General features: G+C 43.1%; 1 protein-coding gene across 17 annotated transcripts in view; it reads left to right on the forward strand.

The window, feature by feature from the left end:
* Nucleotides 1-13,945, forward strand: part of MOB3B (MOB kinase activator 3B) — a 100,479-nt gene that overhangs the window by 16,872 nt on the left and 69,662 nt on the right. For 3 of the 17 annotated variants that reach the window (XM_038170612.2, XM_038170614.2, XM_072031050.1), the window contains exon 3: nucleotides 10,841-10,922. The exons of 10 other annotated variants lie outside the window; for them this stretch is intronic. The gene's annotated coding sequence lies outside the window, so the exon portion shown is untranslated. Of the gene's footprint in view, nucleotides 1-697; nucleotides 827-4,422; nucleotides 4,475-10,840; nucleotides 10,923-12,216; nucleotides 12,432-13,945 lie in introns of those variants that run through there. 4 more of the 17 variants (XM_072031047.1, XM_072031043.1, XM_038170616.2 and 1 more) reach the window with 4 other exon arrangements.

The raw sequence follows: 13,945 nt of genomic DNA on the forward strand, positions 1-13,945 counted from the left end.
TTTGAACTCAGACAGGAACTTCTGGGTTTGGAGACCTCTATTTGACATTCAGTTCTTGTCTACAACTCTGCAGTTAGTGTGGCACCCATCTTTCTGTTCATAAGCCAGACAGGAGGAGAAGAGCTGAAATTTATTAAGAATTTATTATGAATTTATTAAGTCTGTGAAATAGACATTTTGACCTTTTTAATACCTGTGTGAGCTCAGAGCAGTCTTCAGTTTAAGCTAGTACTTTAAGCAGCACTCTTCAAGACTGCTGAAATGTTTTCCTAACAGGAAGGATCTTATTTTATGCTGGGCTGATCCTGGACAGCACAACAGAGCTACAGTTTGCACTGCAGGTAGGGCACACCTTTTTTTACACCATCATTTGCTTGTGTACCATTTGTGTGGGTCTGGATTTCCCCTGAGGTCTTCTTCAGTAACTCTTTGGAGCAAAATTGCATTTGGAAGACCAGTTTTTAAAACACAATTCCCACTTAGATGGTTCCTTCCCGTTAGTGATGGTAGGCAAGAAGGGACAGCTCAGTGCCTGTGTTGTTTGAGAGAGATGAGGGGAGAGAGCAGAGTTTGCATTTACCTCTCCTTTCCTTTAGGCACTGCTTCCTCCCCTTTACTGTCAGAAAGATGCCTTTCTTTTTCACCAGCATTTTGGTTCCAGGCAACCAGGACAGCAGTAGGCTGGACTGACCAGTTTGGGCACTGCACCTGGTTAAAAGTCCCTCACTTGTAAGCAGAGCTGTCCACTCCCTGTCTCAGAGGAAAGCAAGGACTTGAAGGACCTCTGGTTGCAACACGTTTTATGTCCACAACCTTCTGTGTCTTGGTGAGTTTGTGAAGGGAAGTAACTTTGGGTAACCTGCATCAAATCCTTTTGGTGCTAAAAGGGGTAAGATTTTCCTCCCATTCTTTGGTATTTTTTAAAAATTAGAATATTTTACTAAGTGGAAGGAAAGTGCTATTCTGGTTTTTATTTTATTTCATTTTATTTATTTTTTCTATCCAACTTATCCCCTTGTTTTGGGCTACCTGTACTTTGTAGATGTGACATTTCAGCAGCAAAGAGTTTCATTAACTTGGTGAGGGCTTTTGTTGTCCTTCCATAGCTTATGCAGCAGGTTAATTTAAAGTGCTCCACAGGAAGGGTGTTGACAGCAGTGGTTGCCTGGCAAACGAATAGTAATTATATGATGTACCTATCCTCTCCCAGCATTGGGTAAGAAGGGAGGGGAACTCCTAGCTGAGTGCTCAGCACTGAGCTCCTTCGCTCTGGATGGAATTTGGGCGGAAGAATTAATTGAGATTTTACATCTATGTAAAGAAAGTTGGGATGGGATGTACACTTAGGCCTTTGGATATTGAACAGAAGAGATCAATGGTAAGCAGTTTGTAAGGAATTTAGTTTCTTGTAATGAGTATCTTTATATGTAATACATATCCTTATAAAGTTACATCTTTATAAGAAACAACTTGTGATAGTTATAATGGAGTCTGGGACAAGATAATTTCCCTTAACTTTGTTGTGGTTGTCGGCCCCAGTTATGTTTATTAGCAATTGGAGGCCTGATTTCTTCCTTCAATGGGATAACGATAATTTGGCTTGGAGGAGATGCATTTCACAGAATCACAGAGTGTTAAGGGATTGGAAGGGACCTTGAAAGATCACCTGGTCCAATCCCCCTGCTGGAGCAGGAACACCTAGGTCAGGTCACACAGGAATGTGTCCAGGTGGTTTTTGAACGTCTCCAGAGAAGGAGACTCCACAACCCCTGTAGGCAGCCTGTTCCAGTGCTAGGAGTCAAGCTATCAAAATAGTATAAAGAGTGCCTAGATTGGTGGCACTGTGAATAACATACTGACTGTACATAATCCTAGTCTGTGTTCCACATTTTACTATGGAATCGGGTTTTATGGCATAGAACTGGTGTCTAAGACCCTGCTTCTGGGAGAGGTCTGAATTTAGACACATAGTGGGCAATTTGTCGTAAGTCAGAGAGCAAAGAGTAGTCCCAGGGGCTTCCAGGTAGAGTTCTGCCTTAACTACCACAACTAGTCTTAACAGCTAAATTTTCACACAACCCCCAAATAAAACTAGTCCTCTGAGGATCAAGTCATTTGGCCATTTCTTAGCACCTCTACGAACCACCTGAAAGTATTTCTATCAAAAACAAAGTCTCTGCATCACCTTACCAGACCCGTCTGAGCTGTTGAGATGGATCCCTTCAGTTTCCTGATCCAAAAAAAATCTAGTTCCAGAAAACTGTTCACTGTGCTAGAGTCCAAATGTACACACAAATCGGAGAATCGCCTACATAAGTTCAAACACAGAGACCTTTACACTGTGTGCTCTAAGTGAATGACTAACTGCTGTGTTGTCTGTTAGCCACAGATCGATGGAGAGAGCTGCTGTGTTGGAAGGAGGCGCAGGTAAGGGAGGGAAGATGCTGGTCCCTGTAACCTCGGAGCCAGCCTTTTGCATTTTCTCTCATCCCTAAGGTTTTTACCCTCTATACCATTTGTCATTATGATACTCAGAACTCTGTATTTTCAGACAATGATTTAGAGGATGCCTTAAGTCCCCTCAATACAAAATCCTGCTGTTTCTTCAGAGGGTGGTACAGTTTCCAGGGCTAATGAACAAGACAGTGAAAGAGAGGTGGCTATCAACCAATTAAACGAAGGAGTGGAGGACGCACAGGAGACAAAGGTGAACCCATGAAGTAAATCAAATGCATTCTCTAATCTTTGATCTGTCCCAGAAGACCTTATGAGTCGTGTCCATACTTTTCCCAAAAACCTGAGATGGCATATTCTCTCACTTCTACTGTTTCCTGCTCTGCCTGCAGGTTGAAAATGCTGTTTAATAACTATGGCCCATGACAATTCTAGTTTAAAAACATTGAGACTGTAAACAATTTCCTAGCAGGTCAGAGGCAAAACTTCCTGAGGGGTAACAAGATAACAACTTTGTACTACCTTTTCTGTCATCTTACGAGTCCAGACTTACTTCATTTCCAGTGCGAATCCATTAGATCCATAGGACTCCATTGTCCAGTGGAAATTGTTTTTTCTTTAAGCAGATTCAAACTGAGTTAAGTAGAGGTGCCAAAGTCTGCTTCAAGAATGTGTTTGGAGTCTACCTTATGAACAGGTGGCAGCCCTCTGAATGAGGCAACTGTGGGTTTGTACTTTGGCCTGCTGTTGGCCTGCAATGTGACCTTGGGCAGATGACTTACTCGCATGGTTCTTGCTTTCATCTGCTGCTCTCTAAATGCTTGAGGAAATACACTTTACACAAGGGGCAGTGGGATTGGTTTTGATAAGAAGTTTGTGGTTACATATTAGAGCAGAGCTTACCTTAAACACATAACTGATTACTACTTGTTAATTGAATTGATGTTCTTTGAGACAAAGGGTTTGGGATGCCGTGTAAAATGACATGTGTGTACAAAAGTCTGTGTTTATGCATTGATGACAACGTAACAGTCCCTGGAACAGGACTGATCAGTGTGCATTCATGAGTATCCAAATGAGAGATGGTTGCAGGTGCAATTACTACAGGTGGACTGTTAGAAGCCATTTGAAAACCAGGTCTTATATTAATGTAGCTTTTATAGTCTAATTTCTTCTTGGTTTATTGTACTGATTATAGACATCAAACACAACTTGACTACATTAATGGCTTTACTAAAGTTATAAAGAGGAAAATACCTCTTGGATCATACAATTCATTCTACTTGCAGGCGTGGGCTTCTTCTCTAAAAAATGTGGCTGATCCCCACAGTGCACAGCACAGGTGAAACACAATTTGATTTCCTTTGTGTCCTGATAGCAAAGGAATATGTAAAAATAATTCTTTACATACAAAATAGTTGGGAATTCTGCATTCCTCCCTGACTACTAGGCAGCTCCCCTCTCTTTTTGAGGGATTAGAGGAAGCACAACTTTGCTCCTGCTTTTACCACTAGACAGCCCTGAGTCCTGCTTTGCAGTGCTTTATAAAATACATTCACCCAAACACAAGTGCCAGCACACTTTTTAGAGGCAGAATTGCAAATATTGTTATTAATGATCCAGCTGTTTCTTGTAAAACTAGAGCATGAACAGGGAGACAATTGTGTAAGCTGGTCCTTCCACTCAGACACTTAGGTTTGCTGCAGAGCCAGTTTCCAAAATTCTCAAGGCTACCTTCCATTGATAGAGGCAGCAAAATGCAGATGCAATGATGGATGAGAGTACATGAAAAAGAGGGTGTCTGTTAATGAGGCAGCAGAACTATCTTCTTCCTCACTTTGTAAACTGACTGGCTGTAAAACTAACCTTATCATATACGTAAAGGCCTCTGGAAGGGGTGGTGCCAGTCACCACTGATAAAACTTCTGTTTTCTGGAGTCAGGCATAACGTCATTCTCTTCTAGGAACTAGTTGGGATTAAAAGGCAATCTGAGCTTGAGGTCTTCTAAGAGAGAGTAAGGTAGGTAAAACGGGTTCATTTATGTTCCGGTAGAAGGCTTCAGACAGTAATAGGGAGTGCTTATGATACGTTGGATAAAGGATTTAGCCCTGGGACTCTGAATTCAACCGGCTGCAGCCTTTTAATTTCATGCCCTAGTCCTCACGGAAACATGTTCAGTGTAGTTAAAATCAGGTGTCTGGAAGGAAACTGAATTTATAAGGGCATGGGTGGAGGCCATGTGAATTTAGCAGTCAGTTTCCTCAGGTAGGTAAGACCAAAAATAGCTTCCTGCGAGCAAGCAAGGATGAACAAGAGAGAGATACTAGTTTCTTACACTGTCCTCTGGGGAGGGCAAATTGTTCAATAGATTTCTAAAAATGTTGCTTAATAATTGCTACTGAGTTCTCCCCACCATGTTCACCCAGTGATATTTCAGGTGTTACATACTTCTGCTGGTAAAGTTACTGCAGTGAATGCCAGGAGGATTTTCTCTCTGTAACATTAGTGGCTAACCTGTTTGAATTTCCAAACTCTTTGTTTTATTGTATTTCTTTCCGTGTATCAAACCAGGGGAACTGCCATCTGTTGAATAGCAATAAGTCTGGAAGGAGTGACTTTTAAAGTTTCAATGTGGTATGTGTGAGGATACCAGTGCCTGCATTAAAGCCCTGAATCCCCCAGTGGGATTTGAAAATGTAAGAGATTTTTTTTTATTGTCCTCTACATTTTAAGTCGTGTGTATGTGTGGTGACTTCACACCAGTAGGCAGTTCAGCAGCACCACACTGTGCTCTCACTTGTCCTCTTCAGAAGAACTGGGGAAGAAAATATGATAAAAACAGCTCATGGGTTGACATGAGGACAGGGAGATCACTCACCAATTATTGTCACAAGCAAAACAGACACAGTGTAGGGAGATTAATATGTATTGCTTGTCACTAGCAGACTAGAGCAGTGAGAAACTAAAAGCAAACTACAAACACCTTGCCCCCATCCACCCTCTTCCACCTCCTCCCCCCAAGTGTCAACAGGCAGCAGAGAACAGGGCTGCAGTCAGTCCCTGATGCTTCATTTCTGCCATTCTGTCAGGGTCCCTCTCTGGCCCCGCTTTACGTGGGGTCCCTCCCAGGGATGCCGTCCTTCCCCAACCGAGTCTGCGGGGGCTGCCCACAGGCAGCAGCTCTTCAGGAACTGCTCCCACATGGCTCCGTCCTACGGGGTCCATCCATTCCCCAGGAGCAAACTGCTCCAGCACGGGTCCCCCACGGGTGGGGGCAGCTCCACCCAGACCCCCTGCTCCTGCGTGGGCTCCTCTCCACGGGCTGCAGCTCCGGCCCGGGGCCTGCTCCTGCGGGGGCTCTCCATGGGCCGCAGCCTCCTCCAGGCCACATCCACCTGCTCCACCGGGGGCTCCTCCACCCATGGGGGGGCTGCAGCGTGGAGATCTGCTCCATGTGGGACCCATGGGCTGCAGGGGGACAGCCTGCTCCACCAGGGGCCTCTCCCTGCACAGCCCGCAGGGGAACTGCTGCTGTGTGCCTGCAGCACCTCCTGCCCTCCTGCTGCACTGCCCGTGGGGGCTGCAGGGCTGGCTCTCACCCCTCTCTCCCAGCTTCTTTCCCTTCTCTTAACCCTGCTCTCCCACCCTGCTCTCCCAGAGGCCCACCCAGTGTCGCTCATGGCTCAGCTCTTGCCAGCAGCAGGTCCCTTTTGGAGCAGCTGGAGCTGGCTCTGCTCCGACATGGGCCAGCTCATGGGCTGTGCTCACAGAGGCCACCCGTGCATAAACCCTCCTACCAAGCCCTTGGCATGTAAACCCAATATCCAGTCTTTTGTCTTGTGGTCTGTTGTAGCAGTATCGTCAGTTTTGGGAAGCACTTCTATACGACTTGTATTAAAAATCAGTAAAGAAAAATTACACATTCATTTTTATAAAGACCTAATACAGTATTTACATAATTTTATTTATTTATTTATTTATTTTGGTAAAAATGCTCTGCATCAAAGAGTCACACAATGTTAGATATATTAATGTAACCTTGTCTTATATGTATGCATCTTTGCCCATCTTTCTTAACTCAAGCAAAAAACAGCATGCCCATAATTTATGTACTAGAGTGGGCAAGAAAGGATGTTATAAAAGAGATCTGCAGCTGCCAGCTTAAAGACTTGCACATCTGAGCTGATTGCCTTAGGGTACTTTTATTGTCAGGGGAGGCCAGTGATCACTTTTAAGTTTGATGTATCTGATGGAATTTGGATGTCTAGAATGAGGTGAGTCATGTTGTAGAAATGAGTTTTACTCCGTTAGCTATGATGGAAGTCTAGGCAAGAACCAACTTGCTGAAGTCTACACCAGAAATACCTCCATTTGGACATCTGAATTCCATCCCGAATTCCATTACATCTTACCGCTGCCTTACACTCCTACCAGGAGCAATGAATTCGCTGGCTTTATGCACTTGGCTATGGCAGTGACCCACACATGATCTGAAAGCTGAAACTTCTGCCATGTTGTCAGTCACAGCGGTGGCAGCTTTCCCCTACCAGACTAGTCCACGTATCCATGCTAGTGTCACCGATGTTCTTGGACAGGGCATTGATGAGCTGGACCAAGCACGCAGGAGGGCCAGAAGAGCTCCCCAGCCCAAGCACTCTGATGAGTGTGGTGCAGCTGCACCACATGTCCTGGTGCCGACCAGGACATGCAGCAAGGAGGCATCGGTGCTGAGCAAGGCATAGCTGATCAGGATGTGCTTGTCTGCCCTGGAGGACCTGTGTTGTCCCACTAAGTCATACTGTCCAAACTTACTCAGTCCTAAGCCCTGTCAGAGTTTAGTCTGGTTTAGGCAATGTCAATTGAGGGGCATAGGTGGTTCACTCCCTACAACCCTGTCAGCTCTGATAGGTAGCTGGGAGTTGCTCGAATAGCTCATCAGGATTTTTTTTTTCATGCGCTTATTTAATCTGTGATTGTTTATTATGCCATATAATCTGATGTTCAGTCCAGAAGGGTGGAATTGGTGAGTTATTATTTGTAATTATTAGATTTCTAAGGCAAGGCCATTAGTTGCCCTTAATATAGGCTTGTGCTCAGCAATGCGGTAAATTAAGCTGATAGATAGTATATTATCGTGTTGTTCATGTCATCCCGCCGCTTGTAAATTCCAGGGTTTAATTATGTCCTGATCACCATTCATATTGCTGCTGTAATACTGTGAGGCATTAGTATTAAATTCAACACAATTTATGCTGTTCTTAATGATAGAGGCTAAGTGTCTCTTTAGACAGGTTAGTCTTGTTTTATTAGTTAAACTAAAGGAAGGAGTATACGATGGTCCCATATATTTTACCTGATGTAAAAGCTGTTTTTCAAGCATTTTTAAGACTCGGGTTCACAAGATTTAAAGTAGTGAATTGCAATGTTGGCAGGTGTTTGTTTCTGGTCTGTAAACACAAGTGAATGCATATGGCTATGATAGCAGGGTACGACTGATAATCTGCAAAAACTGGCATAGAGACTGGATTTTAAATCTGTATCACAGAACTTAAATGGAAACGTGTTTCCTACAAAAAAAGGTTGCTGCTTTACTTTAGGAAATGTGTTAATTTGATTATGGGGTAAATTTATGCATTTCTAGCACAGTTTTGTGCTATTCTGAGCTCCTTATTACACCTGGCTCGGCAAGGCACACCTCAGTTCTTATGCTCTGCTTAGAACAAGTATAGCTTAAGTGAAAATGTGTTTTTACTGCAGGTTTATTCCTGAAGATCATCTATGTGTGTGCCAGTGTTTCAGCTCAAATCAGAGAGCAGGGTAACAGCAGGGGTTGTTTCAGTTTTTGGAGATGCTGAGGCCTGAAAGAATGAATTGAGATGTAGTGTTCCCCACAGAGATCCCCTCTTCTCAGCCGTCCCAGTACCCGTGCACGCAGACACAACTCTTGGCTGAGCCGTTGAGTCCCCAGGACCTCTTTCATCTGGGGCTGCTTGCTGCTCCTTGGGTACCCACATGGACCTGTCTGCCTGGTGGTGCTCCAGAAACAGAAACATGACCAAGTCTGAAGACACAAGAAGTGTAGTTCTTGATGTAATGTTTCCTGCATATTTTTTTTCAGTGGAGCTGTTCCTTAACATCTGCCTGATACTGGAATAAATGGTAATAAACCACTAATCCTACAGTCCCAACAACAGTGATGCAAGAAGCAAGTGTTACCCCATATCTTCTAGCAACCGTATGCTGAAATCTCTTTTGTGCAAGGAGCTGATAGGTATGGAGTTATGCTGTTTCACACTCTGGATGCAGGATCTCTGCCACACGGATGTGAATCAGGATATCCAAAGAGTGCTGTCAACAAGCAAGATTTCTGTGTGTCCGGCCTACCATGGGTGACGCCTATTCTGGAGGAGTCCTGAGGGTTATTATTTCATTTGGCTTAAAGTGTGTTGGGCAGGTATTGTGCCTCTGTGGTGGCATCTCTTGTGAAAAACTTGAGGTTACGTCAAGTGTGGAAGCTTTAATGAAAATCTGCAGAATATAGAGGGAACCTGTTACAACTCTGTAGCCCAGTGCAGCTGTGTATTACAACTGTGTCTCTCTGTAGATGTAACTTGCTTCATTAAATTATATTGGACTTTTCATATCACAGTTTGCTAGGGGTCTTCACAATCTGAGAAGCACTCATGCATGTTTATTGCATTCTCAAAGTTTATCAATACATTTATAACAGGGTATTTCTTAGACCTTTAGAGAGGTCTGGATGGACATCTGAGTTACCCATCATCTTGTGTTGAAATTTACCAGCGTGATCGTTGTACTGCTGTAAGCTTGGTTTTAACTCCTGTGTGCAATCCAGGTCAAAAAGGTACCTGAATTTGAATGTATATTTGTATTGCAAGTTAGCTTCTCTTTTAACTTTCAAAACATTTCAGTGTTGCCTCTTGTTTTCACTAGTTTTCTTTCTTTCAGTAAGTAGTGGAAAGTACAATACTGTTGTTTGTATTTGTTCTAAAAAAACAAATAGTTGGAGCTGAAACAAACTGAAGAGTGGTGATGCTTTCCAGAGTTGGGACAATCCTGTTTTCCCAGCCATAGTAAATATTCCCATTTAATTGTAACTGATATAGTTGGTACTTGAAGTTTTTTCTCCTTATATTTATCATGTTCCTTTATAGTGATCATGTTCACTAAATTTATGTATTATTCACATTGCATTTTTCACGTTACCTTCAGTGGGTATGTTAAAGAACAAATCTCAGAGTGGTGGTTTTTGTCCTGAATTCTTGGGAGTGCCGCATCAGTCTGGCTCTGACATAAATGGAGCTAATCTTGCTTTATTTTAGAGCAAACAGAGAAAGATTGGGTGATAGGTTCTGGTCTCACAGGCTGTATAATTTGTGATAGGTTGTCCTGTTCTTAAAACAGGAAGCGTGCAAGAAGAATACTTCCCTAATTGTACGTACACCCACACACGTACAGTAATTTAATAATTGAACTTGCCTGAACATGGTGATACCAAGAGCAGCAATTGGGGGTGGTTTACACTTTTTTTGTACATTTGCCTAGTTATTTTCTTTAGTTGAACCCTGGGCTAGAAACTCAGAGATAAAACAGGGTGTAGCCAGCAGCATTTGCTTTAGTGCCTCCTGTCAGCCTTCTAAATTGCTGTTTAGCTGGCATTCGAGCCAGTGCATGGTGCAGTACTGAGCATGAATGCAGGAAACACTTGGGAGAAGGGGAGAAGAAGAAGAAAAAAAGCACAAGGAAACTTGGGCTTCTGTCCCAGCTGTGGTAGGACAGGGATTCAGTCTTCTCTGTTAATCACCTGGGTGGCATACTTCTCAGAGAGTAGATGTGTTGTTATTTGTGATTGCTCTTGGGATCTGCGGTGATTGCTGCCTCAAAAATGATGATGGCTTCTTCCTACCTGATGGCAGATACTGCGTGCGCTACAGCTGGGTTTAATCAAATGATTTGGGATTGGATCAAAACCATAATATATGGGATGTGTGGATGGCAGAAGATGTGATTGAAATGGGATAAAGAATAGCAATTGCAAGGTAGCAATCCTGTTTCCTAACTGCTAATTTATGTAGCAACCAGAATGACGACGGCATCCTAAAGGGCAGTTGGACTAAGCTTGTCCTGGCTTGCTGCCGGTTTAGAAATAAATTACTGGTGCTAACCTGCATGTGAACATTAGCAGCATTCTCAGAAATGCTAAAGACTCTGCAAAATTCTAACCAATAAATTAAAATGTTAAATATAATAAAGGCATGTAGCAGAATTGCTAACTATTATAGTGGAGAAAAAAAATCTCCATTGTGAAAAAATCTCCATAATGGAAAAAAAAAAAGAAAAGGAACCATTTTCTGTATGTTGCAGGATGTATGGGTCTGACAGGAAGTAAGAGGGAGAGGAAAAGAGGTGCAGAACTTGGGCATGGACACATTCAGCAGTGTAACAGGTAACTCTTGTTCATATTGTGGTGAGAGGCAGGTCCTGTTAACTAAGCCATGGTCTAGATAAACAGCATGTTTCTGATTCAAGTGCTTCCCACCTAGAAGACTTTACTAAAGTGAGGAGTGGGCTTGGGTAGTGTAGAAACCTCAGTTGCTAGTTACCTTTTAAGATCAAGCCATGAATGATCTTTTTAGGAGGATGTTCTCTAGTAGATGTTCTTCAGTTAGATGCAATTAACCTGAATTTACATCCTAAGTTTTATGTATGGTTCTCCAAATTATCTGCAGAAAATATATCTTGCAGCCTTCCTGGGATGTTGGCAGGGAGTATTTTAAATTTATTTTTTTTCAGCTGCACAATATCAGTGGATAATCAAGTGCCATATTCAGATTCCCAAATTGTGAGGGAGTTGTTAATGAAGACAGAAGACCCAGTGTCAGAGCGTCTGTCAGATATCGAGTGTATGGCTTTATACCATGTATTTTGGTGGCTTTCCTGCTCTAAACTCACAGAGCCTGTTTTCTCTCCTCAGAGGTCTTCTGAGTTTTTTAGTATAATTACTTTGCACCAGCCTCTGACATCTTAAGGGTTATATGAGTGTGTGAGTCTTATGAAATCTTATTTTGAGAGAATAAGACTGTTCAGGTGTGCAGGTTGTGTCTATATGTTTTCACTGATTGATTAGAGGTGATGTGAATTCCTCCACTGATACAACCACTGTAACTATCCATCAGTTTGGATGTGTACTTGACAGTACAACCTCTCCTGTGATATAGGGTCCCCAGCATCCACCATCCTTTAGGGAAAAGTGCAAGGACTTAAAATACCGTGTAGCAGTTCTCTCTGAACCCTCCTGTCTGGCAGAGAGCCCTGCTTTATGAGATTTGAGGTCACGGCATGAGGTATGACAGAAAACCACCTGAAAGGTTTGTGGGTTCATTATGAAACTGACCACAGAACCTCCCTACTAAAATTTTGGAGTTATATCAGCAAATAAGTGTCTGTAATGGAGTTGCTGTGACTGGGTCGCAAGACAGATGGAGACCTTGCTTCTGAATCACCGTATATACTACATACAAGTCTACGAGTAGAAATGGGAAGCTATGATGTTTTCTTTTTTCCTGGTCAGATTTTGTGTGGGAGGTACTGAAATTATGGTGTGCGAAACACGCTGCACAAACTAGTTCTGTAGGAGGAAGCTCAGCCACCTTGACAACTCCCACTTTAAAACTGTGCAAGCTTTACAGACCAATTTTTAATTAAATCAGCAATCAGTTCTTACTTAGAGGTGAACTGAGCCGTGCCAGGCAGAGAAAGGCTGTAGCTCAGACTGGAGTCCTTCAGCTGCTGCCCTTCGGTGACCGTCAGCTGTGCTTTCGCTGTTAGCTGTCTGCTGCGGCCACACAGACCCCAACGAGTAATCAATTATTCTACTTCAGAGTAAACTGCTTGTTATCGTAGTCGAGAAAGGACCCATCCTAACCCTCCCTCGCTGGTCATTTTTCCATGTTGTGTAAGTAATGATTTTTGTTCCCCTTCTTTCTGTAGCATTGAGTACTTGCTGGCAACAGCTGTGGGCACCTCGGTTCGAGAAGCCAGATGCTTGTTTTGCAGGGAAGGAAGTTTTCCTCTTTTTGTACCTGCCAAGAGACTGGTCCTGTGGGTCTCACAGTAAAGCTGTTTGTACGTGGCTGGAAGCAGCGTACTACAGAGTACAAAACTGTTTAGGGAAACATGAAAACCAGTCTGAGAGCTAGTGCCGGATGATGGTTGATCTGACCACAAAACCAGACTGTAAAGAATAATTAAATGCTGTGCTTCTGCATATAAACTGCTTACCATGGGGGCTAATTAGGAAACCACTGAAACTCTCCTTCCAGATCAGCTGGTGAGTATAAGTTTTGTTTGCTGTGTTGAGTGGCTTCTGGAGCACAATATGGATTAAGCAGTATGTAGTGGCAGAGAAAAGGCTTTGAAATCTTCAGTAGTTTAGTTTGTTGGAGAGAAAACCATAAACTAGAAGCTTCTTGGGAGTGTAGGGGGAAGAGGGCAGTTCCTTAGGTGTCTGCTACAACTTACTGCTGGTGCGTGGCTGCTCTGGAGTTGGTGCTTTATCCTCTTGTCTGGTGGTTCTTGCAGATCTATGCAGTTAGTATGGTCCGGGCTACTTAGGCTCTGCTAAACTGCACTGAAGGACGTTTTCAGCTCATGTTTTCTCTGTTGCAATGAGCAATCCTTGTTACAGCAACAGCTGTATCATCGTGAATTGGAGAGGACTAAGGCTGTCCTCAGAGGAGGTAGTTATTATACTCAGGTTTCTTTCCAATAGTAAGTGTTCGATAGATTGTGTCTCTGACTTCATTTATTCACTCGCATTATCTCTCTGGTCTCCCGGATGGCAAAGAAAGCACTGTTTTTGTTTTTAAACAAGTGAATCCTGCAAATTACAGACTTCGGGCACTGGAGTGTGGATGACTACCTCGTCCCAGGTATTCTGTTCCTACTTTGGTTTATGGGGATGCGTATATTTAGCTGATTCTGTGTTTTACCCTCTGTGCATAATAGTAGGTCATTTTGACCAAATGATACGGTTGAACACGGTAAAATTGCAGGGTGGTGATCAGAACAGTCCTCTGCAGGAAAAAATTTCTTCAGCCTTCAAGTCAGTTTAGTCCTGCAAGTTAAGACCAAGATACAAATCAACACTGGATGATGCATTTTTCTGAATTTTGAAAGCAGGGATCACACAACCAGACATCCGTGACCCTACTACCAACTGCAAAGGCTGTGCTTTGTGATTACATGCTTTTGTAGCACAGCAGGACTTGCCATGTTGCAAAGTACCGGACCACCAGACCCTTGGCTTGCAAAATCATCTCTCTTAGATCTGTGAAATCTTTTGTATTCTTCAAAAGACACTAGTAGGAGTACCTCGACGCTAAGTCTCTTTGGTCTGAGTTTGAAAATGTCCATAATTAACTGTAGTTGCTGCCACTCTCACTACCCCACCATACATCAGGTGCTTTG

Source organism: Anas platyrhynchos, chromosome Z, assembly GCF_047663525.1.
Source record: "Anas platyrhynchos isolate ZD024472 breed Pekin duck chromosome Z, IASCAAS_PekinDuck_T2T, whole genome shotgun sequence".
Taxonomy (NCBI): Eukaryota; Metazoa; Chordata; class Aves; order Anseriformes; family Anatidae; genus Anas; species Anas platyrhynchos.